Here is a 19,459-nt window from a genome sequence, read left to right on the forward strand (position 1 = left end):
CAACTCCCCATCACCTGGCTCTTAGTTTTGAGAAGAGGCTTTTGTCTAGGCCAAGTGTTCTGGAGAGGAGCTGGGGTAGTCCCTTAGAACACTCCAAGCTGCCTGGGAGCCAGGGCCTGGGTTTGGGGGACTTCTTGTAGTCAACTGGCTGGCGCCCTCAGTCAGAGCAGTCCCCTGGCTGATCCTCTGGTTGAAGACTCCCTCCTACTCCACACTCCAAAGCAGGCGGGGGCCACGTGGCCCCGCCCCGCCCCTGCTGGCTTCGGTTCCTGAGCAGAGCTGCAGTGGCCTGCTTTCTCCGCCCTTCTCATCAGACGGGAAGCCTGGACTGTGGGCTGGGGGCAGCCTCAGCCTCTCCCACCTGGCACCCACTGCCCGTGGCCCTTAGGCACCTGCTTGGGGTCCTGGAGCCCCTTAAGGCCACCAGCAAACCGTAGGAGACCGAGTCTTGGCACGTGAACAGGTAAGAAGGCAGCGGGCTTTCTCTCTTACGCCTAGCTTTCTTCTGCCTCTGACGGCCTGGCTTCCCCACCCTGATTCTGCTGTTGCTTCACTGATCCCAGGAAGAGGGACTTGAGCTAGACTTGACAAAGACAGTCCTAGCCAAGACACTCTGAAATATGCCTCAGAGAAGTATGCCTCAGTAGAACTGTCTGCTTTGGGTTTCAATTTTTAATCTTTGCCTTCATCAGCCTTGCAGGAAAAAGCAGATCCACATAACCATAAAGCAAGTCACCTCTGTGTGTGCCCTTCAGAGTTTAGTCAATTGACAAACCTACATTCTCAAATGGTTGGCATGGGCTGTGGGGCGCTGCTCTACTATATATTGACGTAGGTCTTTGGACCTTAATGTACTGTGTGTGTGAACTATCACTTGCATGTATTACTTTATCAAAAATTAATTGACTTGGCCGGGTGCAATGGCTCACGCCTGTAATCCCAGCACTCTGGGAGGCTGAGGCGAGCGGCTCACTTGAGGTCAGGAGTTTGAGACCAGCCTGGCCAACAAGATGAAACCCTGTCTCTACTAAAAATAAAAAAGTTAGCCAGGTGTGGTGGTACATGCCTGTAATCCCAGCTACTCGGGAGGCTGAGGCAGGAGACACACTTGAGCCCAGGAGGTGGAGGTTGCAGTGAGCCGAGATCACACCACTGCACTCCAGCCTGGGTAACAGAGTGAGACTATGTCTCAAAAAAAAAAAAAAAAAATTAATTGATTTCAAGTTCTTTAAAGGAAAGAGGCAAAAAAGTCAACAGCATAGGTAAGTCTTTCTCATGCAGATGGGATTTCTGAAATTAAAATGAAGTGTTCTGCTTTTAAACTTTGCATTTTTTTTTTTTTTGAGATGGAGTCTTGCTCCACGCCCAGGCTGGAGTGCAGTGGCGTGATCTCAGCTCACTGCATCCTCTGTCTCCTGGGTTCAAGCTATTCTCCTGCCTCAGCCTCTTGAGTAGCTGGGATTACAGGCACCCGCCACCACGCCTGGCTAATTTTCGTATTTTTAGTAGAGATGGGCTTTCACCATGTTGGCCAGGCTGGTGTCGAACTCCTGACCTCAAGTGATCCAACCACCTCGGCCTCCCAAAGTGCTGGGATTACAGGCGTGAGCCACCATGCCCGGCCAACTTTGCACTTATTTTTAAATGCACATAAACCAACTAACTAGATGTTGTTTTAAGGTCCACATGGTATTCACCAAGTTAACAGACCCATCTCTGGACGGGCAGCCTCTGTCTGCTGATGGTGAAGTTGAGTTGCTTCTAGATGTTTTGCAATGAATAATTCGACTTTTATGGACAACTCTGTGGAAATAACTTTTTTTTTTTTGGTATTTGAAGTTATTGTTTTTTTCCCCTTCTCCTTGGAGTGTATTCTGCATCCAGAATGAATACTCTGGGCCAAGGGCAAGAACATTTTTGCAGCTCAGCTCATGGTATGCGTGGGGTCAGCTCACTCATGAGAATTACAGGACTAATTTACTAATTTCCAGGGCCATGGTGGCAGAATGGGCTGGGCAGGGGATTTGAGATCCCTGGGATTTCTCAGGAAGGGGACAGAGACAGTCTAACGTAGTGGTTAGGAGCTTGGCTTTAGAAGGCTGACTAGCCTGGGTTTGTATGCAGTAGCTGCCTGACCATGAACTTCCAACACGTAACTTCATTGTGCCTCAGTTAGTTCTTGTGTAAAATAGAGGTTACAAAACTTGTTAGGGGCCGGGCATGGTGGCTCATGTCTGTAAGCCTAGCACTTTGGGAGGCTGAGGTGGGTGGATTGCTTGAGCCTGGGATTTCGAGACCAGCCTGGGAAACATGGTGAAACTCTGTCTCTACAAAAACAAAAAACAAAAACAAAAACAAACAAAAACCTGTTAGGGATGTTGGAAGTCAGAGATCCTGTTTGTGAAGCATCTAGCATAAGGTCTGGCGCTTAACAAGCACCCCTGGAGGCCCCCTCTTCCCCAAGCCTGGGGCTTTAACTAGCCAGGCAAAATTGATAAGGTCAGGGACATCTTCTTGGCCCAGAGCCTATTCTTACCCAGCTTCATCGTAACTAGAGTGAAAGGCTTCATTGCCTGTTCGAGGATATTTTGACTAGGCCTCTGTCTGTCCCAAGGCTGGCAGGTGGAGCATCAGGCTCAGGCCTCCCTCCGGGGGACCCTCAAGCTTTCATCCCCCTCTGTTTTCACATCTGGATGCCACCATTCTTATCTGTCAGCCCCACCCTCCTCAACATGCAGGTTTAAGGGATCCTTGGACAGATTGGAGAGTTTCCGGAACATCTGTTGGTGCACCTGCCCAGCCCCAGCCTGCTGTCACCGGGGTAGGTTACACACATGGCTCAGCAGAAGGAGCGTAGGCTCTGGAGCTGGTCGGGCTGGATTCCAGTCCCGGCCACACCACTTCCCACCTGTGGGCATTCACTGGACCTCTACGACCCCCCAGTTTTCTCATTTGCAGAATGGACGTGTTAATATCTGTGGCCTAGAATTACGTGAGATCACACAGATAAAGCAGTTGGCCCCAAGGAGCCCTTACCGTGGAAGTCAAGGCTGCACTCCAGAGCCTTCGGGAAGGTACTGGAATTAGCTATAAAGGACAGGCAGAAAATCCATGTGTTCATTTTCTCAGACAACAAACATTGATTGGGTTGGCCAGCCCTGGTGCTGGGAACCAGGGAGAGACATGCACAAGATGTCTCTCTGCTGTTGACATAGGCACACGCCCCCTGCTACAGAAGCAGCAAAGACAATGGCCCAGTCGGCCTGGGTGCTTGGGAAATGGCTCCAAGCTTAAGGATGAGGAACGATTGATTAGGCAGAGATTGGAAGGAAGCTGGCGTAGCAGGCATGGAAGCCGAGTTGAGTTTGGAGAAGGGAGAGACGTTTGGGAGAACTGCAGGGCTGGGTGTAGGGAGCAGGGGAGTGGGAGATGAGATGAGGGGAGGTGGTGGGGATACGATTTTGAAGAACTTTGAAGATCAAGTGAGAATTTGGATTTGATCTCAATGATAAGGAGTTTTTTTTTTTTTTTTGAGACAGAGTCTTGCTCTGTCGCCCAGGCTGAAGTGCAGTGTCCCGATTTCGGCTCACTGCAACCTCTGATTCTCCTGCCTCAGCCTCCCGAGTAGCTGGGATTACAGGCATGCACCACCATGCCTGGCTAACTTTTGTATTTTTATTTTTAGTAGAGATGGGGTTTCTCCATGTTGCCCAGGCTGGTCTTGAACTCCTGACCTCAACAGATTCACCTGCCTCAGCCTCCCAAAGTGCTGGGATTACAGGCATGAGCCACCGCGCCTGGCAATGATGAGGAAATTTAAGCAGGTTTTGAGATGTCTGTTCTTGCGGCTTCGAGGGACAAAGCGAGTGTTGGCAGCTGATGTTGTTGGTGGCCTGGTGTGCCTCCAGCCTTCCCCTGCATCTCAGGGGCTCTAATTATACTCAAAATAAATAACTGCAAAGAGAGGGGTTCTCAGGACAGGCCTGGGTCAGGGAAGCCTGGCCTGGGAGTTGGGGCCCTGGGTGCTGGGTTCTGGTCCCAGCCCCACCACCAGAGCATGTAGATCTTTCCTCCTGCCTCAGAGGAGGACTCTGTCACCCACGCTGGAGTGCAGTGGTGTGATCTCAGCTCACTGCAACCCCTGCCTCCTGGGTTCAATGATTTTCATGCCTCAGCCTCCCAAGTAGCTGGGATTACAGGTGTGTGCCACCACGCCTGGCTAATTTTTGTATCTTTAGTAGAGATGGGTTTTCACCATGTTGGCCAGGCTGATCTCGAACTCCTGACCTCAAGTGATCCACCTACCTCGACCTCCCAAAGCGCTGGGATTATGGGTGTGAGCCACCGCGCCTGGCCCAGGGCAATTAGGCTTCTTACAGCTCTTTCCTTCTAGGGTTCTGTACAATGTTTCTGGAAGCCACAACTCCCCTTCCCCTGCTCCCAAGGCTATACTGTCCCGTGGCCTTTTCTGACCCCAGCCGTAAGAGGGAAAGACATCTTATCCCAGGTGGGCAGTGTGACACTTTGACCTCGAGAGAGACTCCATGGAAGTCTGAGAACTATGGCCTCCAGGTGTGGGATGATCCTGGGGTGGTTCTGGGCTCCAGCTGTCATGCATGCTTGCGTGTGAGGGCCACGTCTCATAAGTAAGGGGCAGTGTCCCCTGGGAACTGGGCTGCAACTGGCCTGGGAACCTGCTTCCTGAGCTTCCCAGGGGCTGTCTGGAGAACTCCGTCTGTGCATCCCAGCACGCCTGGAAAACAGCCAGGCTTTCCCCTTGGGGTCCTCTCCACACCGGGGGATGTGGATGGGTCGAGACTTGCCTATAGCTAGGAAGGTTCAGGTCAAAATGATGAATTGGAAAGGCCAAAGACTTCCAATGTGGACTTCCCGGCAGCCACTGGGAAAAGTCAGCGCTCTGCTGCAGAGCTTTCTGGGGTGCTCATGCCTCTCTCAGCATGAGAAAGTCCACACTCTGGCCAGGACTCCACCACCAAGTCCCAGATGCCCTTCGGCTTTGTCACCCAGGCATCTTCTCAATTATTCCCTTCCCTCTTTCCCAAGAGCCAGCACTTTGCTATTTCCTTGTCTTCCTGCTTTCTCTCTCTCTCTCTCTCTCTCTCTCTCTCTTTTTTTCTTTTGAGACGCAGCCTTGGTCTGTCACCGAGGCTAGAGTGCAATGGCAAGATCTTGGCTCACTGCAACCTCTGCCTCCTTGGTTCAAGCAGTTCTCCTGCCTCAGCCTCTGGAGTAGCTGGGATTACAGGCTCATGCCACCATGCTCGGCTAATTTTTGTATTTTTAGTAGAGACAGGGTTTCACCATGTTGGCCAGGTTGGTCTTGAACTCTTGATCTCAGGCAATCCACTCGCTTTGGCATCTCAAAGTGCTGGGATTACAGGTGTGAGCCACCGTGCCCAGCCATCTTAATTATTTTTAAGGGTACAGTTCACTAGAGTTAAGAAAATCCACATTGTACCACAGATCTCCAGAATGTTTTTCATCTTGCCAAACAGAAACTCTCTCTCTATTAAATGACTCCCCAAACTGCCCATTTCCCTCCCCCCAGCCTCTGGGCACCACCTTTCAGATGTCTGTCTCTGTGAGTTTCACTGCTGTAAGTGCCTCATGTAAGTGGAATCATAATCATACAATATTTGTCTTTTCGTTACTGGCTCATTTCACTTAGCATAATGTCCTCAAGAAGTCTTGCTCTGTCATCCAGGCTGGAGTGCAGTGGTACAAACATGGCTCACTGCAGGCTCAAGCGATCCTCCCACCTCAGCCTCCCGGGTTGCTGAGACCACAGACATGTGCTACCATATCTGGCCAATTAAAAAATAATTTTTTTGAGGCTGGGCACGGTGGCTCACACCTGTAATCCCAGCACTTTGGGAGGCCGAGGCGGACAATCACGAGGAGATTGAGACCATCCCAGCCAACATGATGAAACCTGGTCTGTACTAAAAATACAAAATTAGCCAGGCGTGGTGGTGTGCACCTGTAGTCCCAGCTACTCAAGAGGCTGAGGCAGGTGAATTGCTTGAACCTGGGAGGCAGAGGTTGCAGTGAGCCGAGATTGTGCCACTGTACTCCAGCCTGGGTGACAGAGGGAGACTCTGTCTCAAAAAAAAAAAGAAAAATTTTTTTTGTAGAGACAGGGTCTCCCTATGTCGCACAGGCTGGTCTTGAACTCCTGGGCTCAAGCAGTCCTCCCACTTCAGCCTCCCAAAGTGCTGGGATTACAGGCGTGAGCCACTGCATCTGGCCTCCTTGTTTTTTTTTTTTTTTTTTTTTCGAGATGGAGTCTCGCTCTGTTGCCCAGGCTGGAGTGCAGTGGCGCAGTCTCCGCTCACTGCACGCTCCACCTCCCAGGTTCACGCCATTCTCCTGCCTCAGTCTCCCAAGTAGCTGGGATTACAGGCGCCCACCACCATGCCCAGCTAATTTTTGTATATTTAGTAGAGACGGGGTTTCACCCTGTTAGCCAGGATGATCTTGATCTGACCTCGTGATCCGCCTGCCTCGGCCTCCCAAAGTGCTGGGATTACAGGCATGAGCCACTGCCTCCAGCCCTGGCCTCCTTGTTTTTAAGGCTGAATGAAACCCTATTGTATGTATATACACCATATTTTGTTTATCTGTTTACCTGTCAACAGATACTTGGGTTGCTTCCATCTCTTAGCTATTGTGAATAACACTTCTATAAACATGGGTGTACAAAAATCCCTTCAAGGCCTGGTCTGGTGGCTCACATCTGTAATCCAGCACTTTGGGAAGCCGAGACGGATCACTTGAGTCCAGGAGTTGGAGATCAGCCTGGGCAACATGGAAAGACTTCGTCTCTACAAAAGATAACTGGTGGTGTGTGTGCTTGTAGTTCCAGCTACTTGGGAGGCTGAGGTGGGAGGACCGCTTAAGCCCTGGAGGCTGAGGCTGCAGTGAGCTGTGTTTGCACCACTGCATTCCAGCCTGGGTGACAGAGCAAGACCCAGCCTCAAACCAAACCAAACAAAAACAAATGTGTTACCACTCAGAGGAGCCTTAGTCCTAAGGCTCTGCCAATGCGTCCCGTGGTGAAGGGCAGAGTGGCGTAGGGTAGATGTGGGGTACGGAGGAATGGCAGGCACCGTCCTGGGCCTGCCCTCCAGCCTGGCATTGTGTGTCTGCTGCTCACTGAACGCTCACAGCTCCTTGCAAGGTGCAACTGAGTCTCCCCCATTTTACAGATGAAGAAATCGAGGCACAGGGAAGTCTCCCAGCTTGCCCACGGTCACGCAAGTGGGAGGTGGCAGTGATGAGATGTGACCCCAGACGGGCTGTGCCCTGGTCCACCTGTGGCGGCCACCTGGTTTGGTCACCCTGCTGGCGGGCCCCCTGCTCTCCTGCAAGATAATCCAAGATGTTGCCGGCTCATTTGGGGGCTGCCCAGCTAGCCCTGGGGCCCTGCTCCTGCCTGTGTGAGATGGAGGCCCCTCCCAGAATGCTAGCTAGTGTCACAGTCAACTAGGTCAGGGGGATCCAGGGGCTGGGGTTAGTCTTGCAACTCTCAGGGGTGGTCTCCTTCAGGGTCACTGCCTCCTCCCTGGCCAGGCCCTGGGTGGAGATCAATGCTGGAGGCCCTAGGGCGGCCACTAAGCAGTGGCGCAGCAAGGATTTGTGGGTATGGAGGCTGCTGAGAGCACCACACAGCCGCAGACAGCATTGAGTTTTGTTTTTTGTTTTTTGTTTTTTTTTTTTGAGACAGAGTCTCACTATATCGCCCAGGCTGGAGTGCAGTGGCGGGATCTGAGCTCACTGCAAGCTCCACCTCCCGGGTTCACGCCATTCTCCTGCCTCAGCCTCCTGAGTAGCTGGGACTACAGATGCCCGCCACCACACCCGGCTAATTTTTTACATTTTTAGTAGAAACGGGGTTTCACCATGTTAGCCAGGATGGTCTTGATCTCCTGACCTCATGATCTGCCCGCCTCGGCCTCCCAAAGTGCTGGGATTACAGGCGTGAGCCACCGCGCCCGGCTGACAGCACTGAGTTTGAATCCCAGCTCTGCCACCTGCCGCCTATGGGACCTTGGCAGAGTCACCATGCCTCTCCAGTCCTACTTTCCTAAGCTTAAAATGGGGAAAAATACAGAATCTCCCTACAATACACTACCCCACACCCTTCAGGATGGCTATTGAAAAACAAAACGGAAAATGGCCGGGCACGGTGGCTCACGCCTATAATCTCAGCACTTTGGGAGGCCAAGGCGAGCGGATCACTTGAGGCCAGGAGTTCGAGACCAGCCTGGCAAACATGGCAAGATCCTGGCTCCACTAAAAATACAAAAATTAGAGGGCCGTGGTGGCGCACGCCTGTAGTCCCAGTTACTCAGGAGGGTGAGGAACGAGAATCACTTGAACCCAGGAGGCGGAGCTTTCAGTGAGCAGAGGTCGCACCACTGCACTCCAGCCTGGGTGACAGAGTGAGAACCTGTCTCAAAAACAAACAGAAAACAATCTGTGTTGGTGGGATGTGGAGGAACTGGCACCTTGAGCGCAGTTGGTGGGGATGTTAACTGGTGCAGCTGCTGTGGAAACTGGTTTAGTGGTTCCTGAAAAAATTAACAAATAGAGGCCGGGCGTGGTGGCTCATGCCTGTAATCCCAGCACTTTGAGAGGCTGAGGTGGGTGGATCACCTGAAGGTCAGGAGTTCAAGATTCGAGACCAGCCTGGCCAACATGGCGAAACCCCATATCTACTAAAAATACAAAAATTAGCCAGGTGTGGTGGCACATGTCTGTAATCCCAGTTACTCGGGAGGCTGAGGCAGGAGAATAACTTGAACCTGGGAGGTGGAGGTTGCAGTGAGCTGAGATCACGCCATTTCACTCCAAGCCTGGGCAACAAGAGTGAAACTTCATTTAAAAAACAAAAAAGTTAAAAATAGAATCACCATAAAATCCAGCAATCCCACTTCTGGATATATACCGAAAAGAAATAAAAGCAGAGTCTCAAAGAGATATTTGCCCACCCATGTTCATAGCAGCATCAGTCACAGTAGCTAAAAGGTAGAAGCAATTGAAGTGTTCATCAACAGATGAATGGAAAAACAAAATGTGCCATAAATATACACAATGTGGTATGATTCAGCCTTACAAAGAAGGGAATTCTGACACATGCTACAGTATGAATGAACTTTGAGGAAATAAAGTGAAATTAGCTAGGCACAAAAGATAAATACTGTATGATTCTACTTATGTAAGGGAGCCAGAGTAGCCAGATTCATAGAAACAGAAAGTAGAATGTTTCTATGGTGGTTGCCAGGGGCTGGGGGTGGGGAAGGAGGAATGGATATAAAGTTTGGTTTTATAAGATGAAAAGTTCTGGAAATGGATGGTGGTGATGGTAACACAATAATATAAATGTATTTAATGCCACTGGAAAAAAAAAATGCTATCTGACAATGGTGGCAAAAATGCTAGCTAAGCGTGGTGGCGGGCACCTGTAATCCCAGCTACTCAGGAGGCTGAGGCAGGAGAATCACTTGAACCCCAGAGGTGGAGGTTGCAGTGAGCCAAGATCACACCATTGCACTTCAGTCTGGGCAACATAGTGAGACTGTGTCATAAAAAAAGAAAAGAAAAGAAATGGTTAAGATGGTTAATTTTTTTTTTTAACTTTTGTTTTAGGTTCAGGGGTTCATGTGCAGGTTTGTTATACAGGCAAACTCGTGTCATGGGGGTTTGTTGTATAGATTATTTCATCACCCAGGAATTAAGCCCAGTGCCCAATAGTTATCTTTTCTGCTCCTCTCCCTCCTCCCACCCTCCACCCTCAGATAGACCCCAGTGTCTGTTGTCCCCTCTGTGTGTCCCTGAGTTCTCATCATTTAGCTTCCACTTATAAGTGAGAAGATGCAGTATTTGGTTTTCTGCTCCGTCCTACTTTGCTGAGGATAATGGCCTCCAGCTCCATCCATGTTCCTACAAAAGACATGATCTCATTCTTTTTTATAGCTGTGGTACATTTCACATTATGTGTTTTTTTACTATGATTTTTTTTTTTTTTTTTGAGACAGAGTTTTGCTCTTGTTACCCAGGGTGGAGTGCAGTGATGTGACCTCAGTTCACTGCAACTTCCGCCTCCTGGGTTCAAGTGATTGTCTTGCCTCAGCCTGCCGAGTAGCTGGGATTACAGGCGCCTGCCACCATGCCCGGCTATTTTTTGTATTTTTAGTAGAGATGGGGTTTCACCATGTTGGCCAGGCTGGTCTTGAACTCCTGACCTCAAATGATCCGCCTGCCTCGGCCTCCCAAAGTGTTGGGATTACAGGCGTGAGCCACTGCACCCGGCCTTACCATGATTTTTAAAAACAAGGGAAAAAATAATAGGACCTTTACAGGGTTCGTGAGGACTGGATGAGGCAACGCATGTGAACTGTGTTATTAGCCTCAGGTCTGCAGGAATCCAAAGCTTTCTGCCTTCAGGGAGGTGTTGCTGGAGAGATGGACAGACCCACGCAGGGGAGGGGCATCTGTGTCCCTGTGGAAGTCATTACTCCATTCCGCAGAAGCTGCTCACGGCAGGAGAGGGCTGGGGTTCAGGGAACCCTTCCTAGAGCCGTGATGGGGCCCTGCTTGGGGGATTCCTAGCATGTGTGGGATGGGCAGATTCCAGACATTGGAAAGTCCCTGGCAGAAAAATCACTCCCACGAAGGGGCAGTTGTAGGGAAGAGATTTGGGCTCACCCTAGAGAACTCATGATCAGAGATGTCTGCATGAGGAACAGAGGCTGCTTTGTGGAGTGGGGAGCTCCCCATTAGTGGAGGCAGGTAAGGAGGTGCTTGTGTGAGGTGGGGGTGGAGCCAAGGCTGTGTACCTCCGAGGCTGTGCACCTCTCTGATGTGACCCAGTCCAGACAAAAATTGTATATAACAAGCCCGTGTAAAGGTGGTGCTCGGGTCAGAGGGAGGGGGCAGCCAGGCGGGAAGGCTCGTCCCAGGTCTAGCCCGATAGCGCAGAAGTAGCTAGTGCTGTTTTCACTGGGCCAGGTGCTGTGTTAAGCTGAACAGACTTGATCTCAAATCCTCACCACAGCCCTGTGCGGTAGGGGCTGTCAACACCTGGGAACCAAAGCTCAGAGGTTAAGTCACCCGCCCAAGGTTAGCCAGCAGCTGGCGTTTCTGGGATTCGAACCCAGGCAGTCCGGCTCGAGCCCTCCATCCTGGATGGAAGTCTCCCAAACCCGTCCCCCCGCAAGCCGGCCTCTCCCTGCCCCCCACGCCAGCCCCTGGCAGTCAGTTCCTGGGGTCAGGGTTGCGCTGCCACCCCCACAGTACAGATGTAGCTGCTCTACCCTCCCCGCCATCGGTGCACTGTCCCTCCCTCTGGCTGCCTTCACACTGTCAGCACTGGCTGCTCTGAGGAGCCAGAGCCGGCCCCAGCCTGCTTGGGTCTCCGGGGTCTCAGGACAGCACTGTGGGGGCAATGCCGACCGAGACTGGGAGAGCCAGGCTCCGTGTCACTCAATGCCTTCCTTCTCCTGCCATTCAATGAGACACTCCTAATAACTCTCTTCCAGGCCTCTAAGTCTGTCCCATAGCTGTTGAGCTGATTTTGCCTTTTGTGCAACTGTGTTTTCCAGCTCAGCTCTCTGGGTGCCAAGACCTTGTCCACATGATTCAATTTGTCCAACTCCAACCTGGCCCCTGATAGGCTATAAACGCCATTCCTGATGGCAGTGATCCAGTGCCCTCCTTTGTCCCCAGAGCTGAGGCAGGATGACCACCACGCTTATAGCTAGGACAGAGGGTGACTCCGGCAGGGACAGCATTTTATCCAGAATGACCCAGTTAGCCAGGCGTGGTGGCACGTACCTGTAGTCCCAGCTACTCAGGAAGCTGAGGTGGGAGGATCTCTTGAGCCCAGGAGGTCGAGGCTTCAGTGAGCCATGATCACACCATTGTACTCCAGCCTGAGTAGCGGAGTGAGATCCTGTCTCTTAAAAAAAAAAAAAAGAACGGCCCTCACCGTCCTCCCACCCCACCCCTGTTAGCTTGCCTGGCAGTCACCTTGTATGAAGGCACAGGGAGCTGTCATTTACCTCTGTGCCAGGCAGGGTGCTGAGCCCTATACAGGCACCATCTCCCCAGATTCTTACAGGGCCCAACCCAGCTGGTGAAGTGCAGCTGATATTCCCATACTGCAGATGAGGAAACTGAGGATCAGAGAGGTTAAGTCAAGCCTAGGAGCCTGGCTTCTCCCCTCCCCATGCTGTGGCCCTGAGGCTCCGTGCTGGGGCTGGGCTGGGGCTAACGGCAGTGGTATTTGTCCTCCTTGCTGCTTGGAGGAGCAAAGTGCATTTGATCTTTCTCTTCTCGCCACCGTCCTGAGTGGGGTCCCTGGTAGTACTAGGTAGTGATGAAGAAGCTGCTTAGGGTCTCCTCCAAGGTGCCACAGTGGGAAGGAGCATGGGGGCGGCGGGGAGGTGGTGGTCCTTCTACTCCCCTACCACCTGCTCCAGGTTCATTCTTGTCTCTACCACACTGGGTCATTCCATAGCCCTCCCCCTGGCTTCCCAGGCCCCAGTAAAGCCATGCAATGCATAAAGGCCAGCAGGCCTGCTGGCCTGGCTGAGGCTGGGCTGGGGCCAGGCACTTTCCAGTGTCTTCTCACAGGCAGGAAACCTTTGTTGGATGATGTCACTGGAGCGGGTGCCTCCTGTTCTACTCGCCCTGGTTCCTCTCCCCAGTGCACCCCACCCCGACCACCTCCTGATGTGTAATAGAAGGCCCCTCCTCTCTCTGCCGGTGAGAATCAGGTGGCAACATAACTTGACTCTCATGCTGCTGTGACAGAGTTCTGGGACCCTTAACCCAACCCTGGAAGGTGTGGCTGTAAACCCCAGTGGAGGAAGCTTGGCAGGCTCAGGGTTCTGAGACTTGAATCCTGGGTTGTCTGCCTGCAAAGCCTATACCAGTTGCTGAATAATTATTTTAAAAATAGCTTTTAAACTTCCTTAAAAAAAATCAGTAGACTTTTACAAAGCAGTTTTATTTATTTATTGGTTTATTTTTTCTTTTTCTTTTTTTGAGATGGAGTCTCACTCTGTCGGCCATGCTGGAGTGCAGCGGCGCGATCTTGGCTCACTGCAGCCTCTGCCTCCTGGGTGCAAGCGATTCTCCTGCCTCAGCCTCCTGAGTAGCTGGGATTACAGGCACATGCCACCATGCCCAGCTAATTTTTGTATTTTTAGTAGAGACGGGATTTCACCATGTTGGTCAGGCTGGTCTTGAACTCCTGACTTAATGATCTGCCCACCTCGGCCTCCCAAAGTACTGGGATTACAGGCATGAGCCACCGCGCCTGACCCTATTTTTTAAATTTTTCTTAAAAACACAGTTTTATTCTTTTTCTTTTTTTAATAAATAGAGACGGGGTTTCACCATATTGGCCAGGCTGGTCTCGAACTCCTGACCTCAAGTGATCCTCCTGTGTCAGCCTCCTAAAGTGTTGGGATTACAGGCATGAACTACTGCGCCCGGCCCTATTGTCCATTTTTTAACTGGGTTGTTTTCTTATTGTTGAGTTTTAAGAGTTCTTTGTATATTTTAGATACAAGGTCTTTATCATGTCTTTTGGAAATATTTTATCATTTTTCCTAGCAATAGTGTCTTTTGCAGAGCAGAAGCTTTTAATTTTAATAAAGTCTAATGTCAATTTTTTATTTCAAGGATCATGCTTTTGATATATAGAAAAACATCACCAACCCCAAGATCAGTTAGATTTTCTTCCTATGTTATCTTCTAGAAGTTTTATAGTTTGCATTTTATGTTTAGGTTCAAGTTTCATTTTGAATAAATTTTTGTGAAAGGTCTAAGGTCTAAGGTCAGACCTTAGAATCAAGATTTCTTAGTACCTAGTTTGTTGTTTTTGTTGTTGTTTTTGAGACAGGATCTCACTCTGTTGTCCAGGCTGGAGTGCAATGGCACGATCGTGGCTCATAGCAGTCTTGAACTCTGGGCTCAAGTGATCCTCCCACCTCAGCCTCTCGAGTAGCTGGGACTAAAGGTGCATGCCACCATGCTGGGCTATTTTTTTCTATTTTTTTTTTGTGGTGATGGGGTCTTGCTATGTGGCCCAGCCTGATCTCAGACTCCTGCCCTCAAGAAACCCTCCTGCTTTAGCCTCTTGGAGCACTAGGACCAGAGGTGTGAGCTAGTGCACCTGGCAATATCTAGATTTTTTCTTGCATGTGGATGATCAATCATTCCAGCACCATTTGTTGAAAAGACTATCCTTTTTCCATTGAACTGCCTTTGCTCCTTTGTCAAAGATCAGTTGACTATATTTGTGTGAGTCTATTCTTGGTTCGCTTTTGTTCCATTGATCTATTTGTCTGTTCTTTCACCGATACCACCCTATCTTGATTGTTATAGCTTTAAGTAAGTCTTGAAGTCAGGGAGTGTCAGTTCTCTAAATCCGTTCTTCTTTTTCAGCATTGTGTTGTCCTTCTAGGTCTTTTGCTACTCCATGTAAACTTTAGAATCACCTTGTAGATATCACAAAATAACTTTCTGGGATTTTTATTGTGTTGCATTGAATCTACAAAGTCGGGGAGAACAAACATCTTAACAATATTGCATCATCCTATCCATGAACATGGAATATCTCTCCATTTATTTAGATCTTCTTTGCTTTCTTTCATCAGGGTTGTATAGTACTCCTCATACAGATCTTGTACATATTTTGTTAGATTTATAGTGAAGAATTTTATTTTTGGGGTGCTAATATAAATGGCATTGTGCTTTCAATTTCAAATAGGTAATATGTGCATACAGTAAAAACATTCAATGTAGAGAGATTGGTTTGTAGTGAAGAGTAGCTTCCTCTATTTCTCATTCCCTAGGCCTCCATTCATCTATCCAAAGACAGTTACTGATGCCTGGTTCTTATGGGTCCTTCTGAAGATTGTATGTGTATATTCAAGCTCTAATCTAATCCAAGCTCAATATCTAATGCTCATAAGAATTCTGCCTGGCAGGTGTTATTATCTCTTAGGGAGGGTCAAGGGCCCAAAGAGGACTTTCTGGGGAGGACCCCCTTCCTCTTCAAGAGCTCAAGCAGAACACACTGGTTCTGCCAAGATCTAGGGGCAGGGCTGCTACTGCTCAAGGCAAGAGGAAACAGGTTTTGGAAGGGAGGGCCTCTTGCCAAGCCAGTGGGTGCAGATGAGGAGGAGGAGGCTTTGGGAGGCTGCCAGTCTACTCTGGGCAGATTCATATCAAATATTCTAGGCCTTGGGAAACCCTCATATTTCCAGGTGGCTGCATTTCAATTCATCTCTCTCTCTCTTTTTTTTTTTTTCTGTGGTTGAGTCTCCCTCTGTCGCCCAGGCTGGAGTGCAGTGGTACGATCTCGGCTCACTGCAACCTCTGCCTCCCGGGTTCAAGCAATTCTCCTGCCTCAGGCCCCCAAGTAGTTGGGGTAACAGGCGTGCCTGCCACCATACCCAGCTAATTTTTTTTTTTTTTTTTTTTTTTGCTATTTTCAGTAGAGATGGGCTTTTGCCATGTTGGCCAGGATGGTCTCTAACTCCTGACCTCAGGTGATCCACCCGCCTCGGCCTCCCGAAGTGTTGGGATTACAGACTTGAGCCACTGTGCCTGGCCTGCATTTCAATTTCTTAGTTTTGTTTCCTCTCTAGTTTTCTTCTCCTCCTTCCTCCTCTAATTCCTTCTCCTTCTTTTTCTTCTTATTCTTCTGAGACAGGATCTTACTCTGTTACCCTGGCTGGAGTACATGGCTCACTTCAGCCTTGACCTCCTAGGTTCAATTAATCCTCCTGCCTCAGCCTCTCGTGTAGCTGGACCACAGGTGTGCACCACTGTGCCCTGCTAATTTTTATTTTTAATAGCAATGGGTTCTCACTTTTTTTCCCAGGCTGGTCTTGAACTCCTGGACTCATGTGATCCTCCCACTTCAACCTCCCACAGTGCTGGGATTACAGACATGAGCCACTGTGCCAGGGCTCCTCTCTTGTTTCGTAGGAACATTCTTCTGGGGAGTAGTCTAACCTTGTTTGGCTGACCTCAGGAGAAATGGGGTTTGTCTTAGTCTGTTTGGGCTGCCATAAGAAAATCCGGCTGGGCATGGTGGCTCATGCCTGTAATCCCAGCACTTTGGGAGGCTGAGGCGGATGGATTACTTGAGGTCAAGAGTTCGAGACCAGCTGGGCCAACATGGTGAAACCCTGTTTCTACTAAAAATACAAAAATTAGCTGGGTGTGGTGGCACGCACCTGTAGTCTCAGCTACTCAGGAGGCTGAGACAGGAGAATCACTGGAACCTGGGCGGCAGAGGTTATAGTGAGCTGAGATTGTGCCACTGCACTCAAGCATGGGTGACACAGCGAGACCCCATCTCAAAAAAGAAAAAAAAAAAAGAAAAAAAAGAAAATTTTACAGACTTGGAGGCTTGTAAACAACAGAAGTGTATTGTTCTAGAGCCCGGGAAGACCAAGATCAAGGCGCTGACAGATTCGGTGTCTGGTGTGGGCCCTTGTCCTAGGTGGCTATCTTTTCCCTGTAGCCTCAGAGGCAGGAGGGGTGAGGGATCTCTCTGGGGTCTCTTTCATAAGGGTACTAAATCCATTCAAAAGCCTCACCGTCACGACCTCATCATCTTCCAAAGACTCCACCTTCTAATACCTTCACCTTGGGGTGATGAATTTTGGGGGAGACACAGATATTCAGACCATAGCAGCATTTATTTATGCCAGGACTAAGACTGCCCAGAAAGGTGGCTAGGGCATCCCCAGAGGCACAAAGAGGACCATGGTCATGACAGGCTGTGATATGGAGCCAGGGAGTGTGAGTTGCTGCAAAGCAGGCATCTGAGTAGCAGATCTGGGCCAAATCAACTTCTCCCCGCGTCTTCCTCCCAGGCTGGAGGTGACTGTCTTCCACATGGCGTTGGGCACACTGGCATCCCATTTCCCACCACTGCCTCAGAAACTGGAGCCCCTGCAGCCACGCATATGCCTGTCTGTACCCGTCCCCCACACCTTACCAAAAATATTTGTGTCCAGTTGCAATGGGGGTGGAGCACCTATTGCCTGTGTGTGTCAGGCTTATAGTAATGATAGCTTACCACTGACTGCAAATTTCATTCCCTCTTTATTAAAAAAATTGTTTTTTTGTAGAGACAAGGTCTGGCTATGTTGCCCAGGCTGGTCTCAAACTTCTGGTCTCAAGTGATTTCCCTTGGCCTCCTAAAGTGCTGGGATTACAGGCATGAGCCACCGCAACCAGCCTCATTCCCATTTTACAGAGGAAGATGGGACTTTGAAGCCAGACCTGTGCTTGTACCCATAACACTCCATTGCCTCCACAGTGTCCCAGCACCCAGGGTATAGGCACACTCAGTAGAGGCTGTCCCCAGCTCAACCTGTTTGTATGTGGATCACTTGAGCAGCTCAGGCGGGTGCCTGCTGCTTAACCCTCCTAGTGAACTGAGCCCCTTCTCCTCTGTTGTGCTCTGGGGTAGTTCCCAAGTGGCACTGCTTTGGGCCATTACTGACTTTCTTATTTCCTAGGGGCCCATCTCCTAAAGTGAAGTTACCCCCTCACAGAGTTCAGCCAGTTTTTAGCTTTTTTTTTTTTTTTTTTGGAGACAGTGTCTTGCTATGTTGTCCAGGTTGTAGTTCAGTGGCACGATCATGGCTCCCTGTAGCCTTGAGTTCCCGGGCTCAAGCGATACTCCTGCCTCAGCCTCCCATGTAGCTGGGACCACTGGCACATACCACCATGCCTGGCTAATTATTAATTTTTTTGTAGAGATGGAGTCTCTCCATGTTGCCCAGGCTGGTCTCGAACTCCTGGGCTCAAGTGATCCTTCTGCCTTGGTCTCCCAAAGTGCTGGGGTTATGAGTGTGAGCCACTGCCTCTAGCCCAGTTTTTTAGTTCTTGTTACAAATTGCCAAGTAAGGACTAATCCAGAAAGACTGGAGTATTTTATCAATGAACATGTTTCAAACATATGCATCTCTTACAAAATGCAGCTATTTAATTCCTAAAGGCAGAATGTGTTTTCTTACATGATAACATACACTCTATACAAACGTAAGCAATGTGGTTTTTAGCCCCTGCATCTATTAAATGGTACCCATTTTGTTGTCAAGGAGCTGATTCTTTATATAGCTGTCCCTCTCCGGAATAGGCCAGGAAATGCCTGGGTGGGTCAGGCCTTGGAGGGGTAGTTCTTTTTTTTTTTTTTTGAGATGGAGTTTTGCTCTTGTCGTCCAGGCTGGAGTGCAATGGCGCGATCTTGGCTCACTGTAACCTCCGCCTCCTGAGTTCAAGCTATTCTCCTGCCTCAGCCTCCCAAGTAGCGGGTAGCTGGGATAATAGGCACCTGCCACCATGCCTGGCTAATTTTTTATATTTTTAGTAGAGACAGGGTTTCGCCATGTTGGCTGGGCTGATCTCAAACTCCTGACCTCAGGTGATCTGCCTGCTTCAGCCTCCCAAAGTGCTGGGATTACAGGCATAAGGCACCGCGCCTGGTCGAAGGGGCAGTTCCTTAAAGGGTCTGAGTTGCTTCTCCATCTTAGCGTGGCTCAAACCACCTGCCCCCCAGAACTTCCTGCCAGGTCCTTCCAGGCACACCATCCTCCATTAGCGACGTCTTAGAGGTCACCTTCCTATATCACAGAACTTGAGGGAATGGTTGGTGTCCTGACCTCCAGCTTTTGCCTCCAGTTCACCTTGCATATTAGTATTTCGTAAAGTAATGTTTTCCTCAGGCCACGCCCCTGCTCAAGAACCTGCACTGCTCCTGGTGCTTCTGTCAACTAAAGAAAAAAAAAAATCAATCTTTTGGCCGGGCGCGGTGGCTCACACCTGTAATCCCAGCACTTTGGGAGGCCAAGGCTGGCTGATCACCTGAGGTCAAGAGTTTGAGACCAGCCTGGCCAACATGGCGAAACCCCGACTCTATTAAAAATACAAAAATTAGCCAGGCATGGTGGCGCACACCTATAATGCCAGCTACTCGGGAGGCTGAGGCAGGAGAATTGCTTGAACTGAGGACACGGAGGCTCCAGTGAGCCGAGATCGCGCCACTGCACTCCAGCCTGGGCGACAGAGTGAAACTCTGTCTCATAAAATTAAAAAAAAAAAATCAATCTTTTAAAGAATGAAAATTAGTTTTATTCGGAAATTTTACTGAGGACAATAGACGGATGCCTGCAGTCCAGGAGCAGTTCTGTCAGACTGCTATAAGGCAGTGTTTCAGCTCATAGCTCATACACAGGCAGTGGGGGTTCAGAAGGTGCAAAATCACATCAGGCCTGCTTAGAAGTTACATTAAAGTAGAATCACATCAAGGTTGAGTGTAAGAGTCCGTCCGGTTATAGATTAGAGGCATTATCACTAACTTTGTGAGATGTTATCTTCTGTTCAGCAAAAGGCAAGG

At 49.7% G+C, this 19,459-nt stretch overlaps 1 protein-coding gene across 2 annotated transcripts in view; it reads left to right on the top strand.

Annotated features, from left to right (window-relative positions):
* Nucleotides 1–312: 312 nt before the first annotated feature.
* The window catches only part of IL34 (interleukin 34), a 77,317-nt gene continuing 58,170 nt past the window's right edge, over nt 313–19,459 (top strand). For both annotated transcript variants that reach the window (XM_055299177.1, XM_055299179.1), the window contains exon 1: nt 313–463. The gene's annotated coding sequence lies outside the window, so the exon portion shown is untranslated. The remainder of the gene's footprint in view (nt 464–19,459) is intronic.

This window comes from Symphalangus syndactylus, chromosome 11 (assembly GCF_028878055.3).
Source record: "Symphalangus syndactylus isolate Jambi chromosome 11, NHGRI_mSymSyn1-v2.1_pri, whole genome shotgun sequence".
Taxonomy (NCBI): domain Eukaryota; kingdom Metazoa; phylum Chordata; class Mammalia; order Primates; family Hylobatidae; genus Symphalangus; species Symphalangus syndactylus.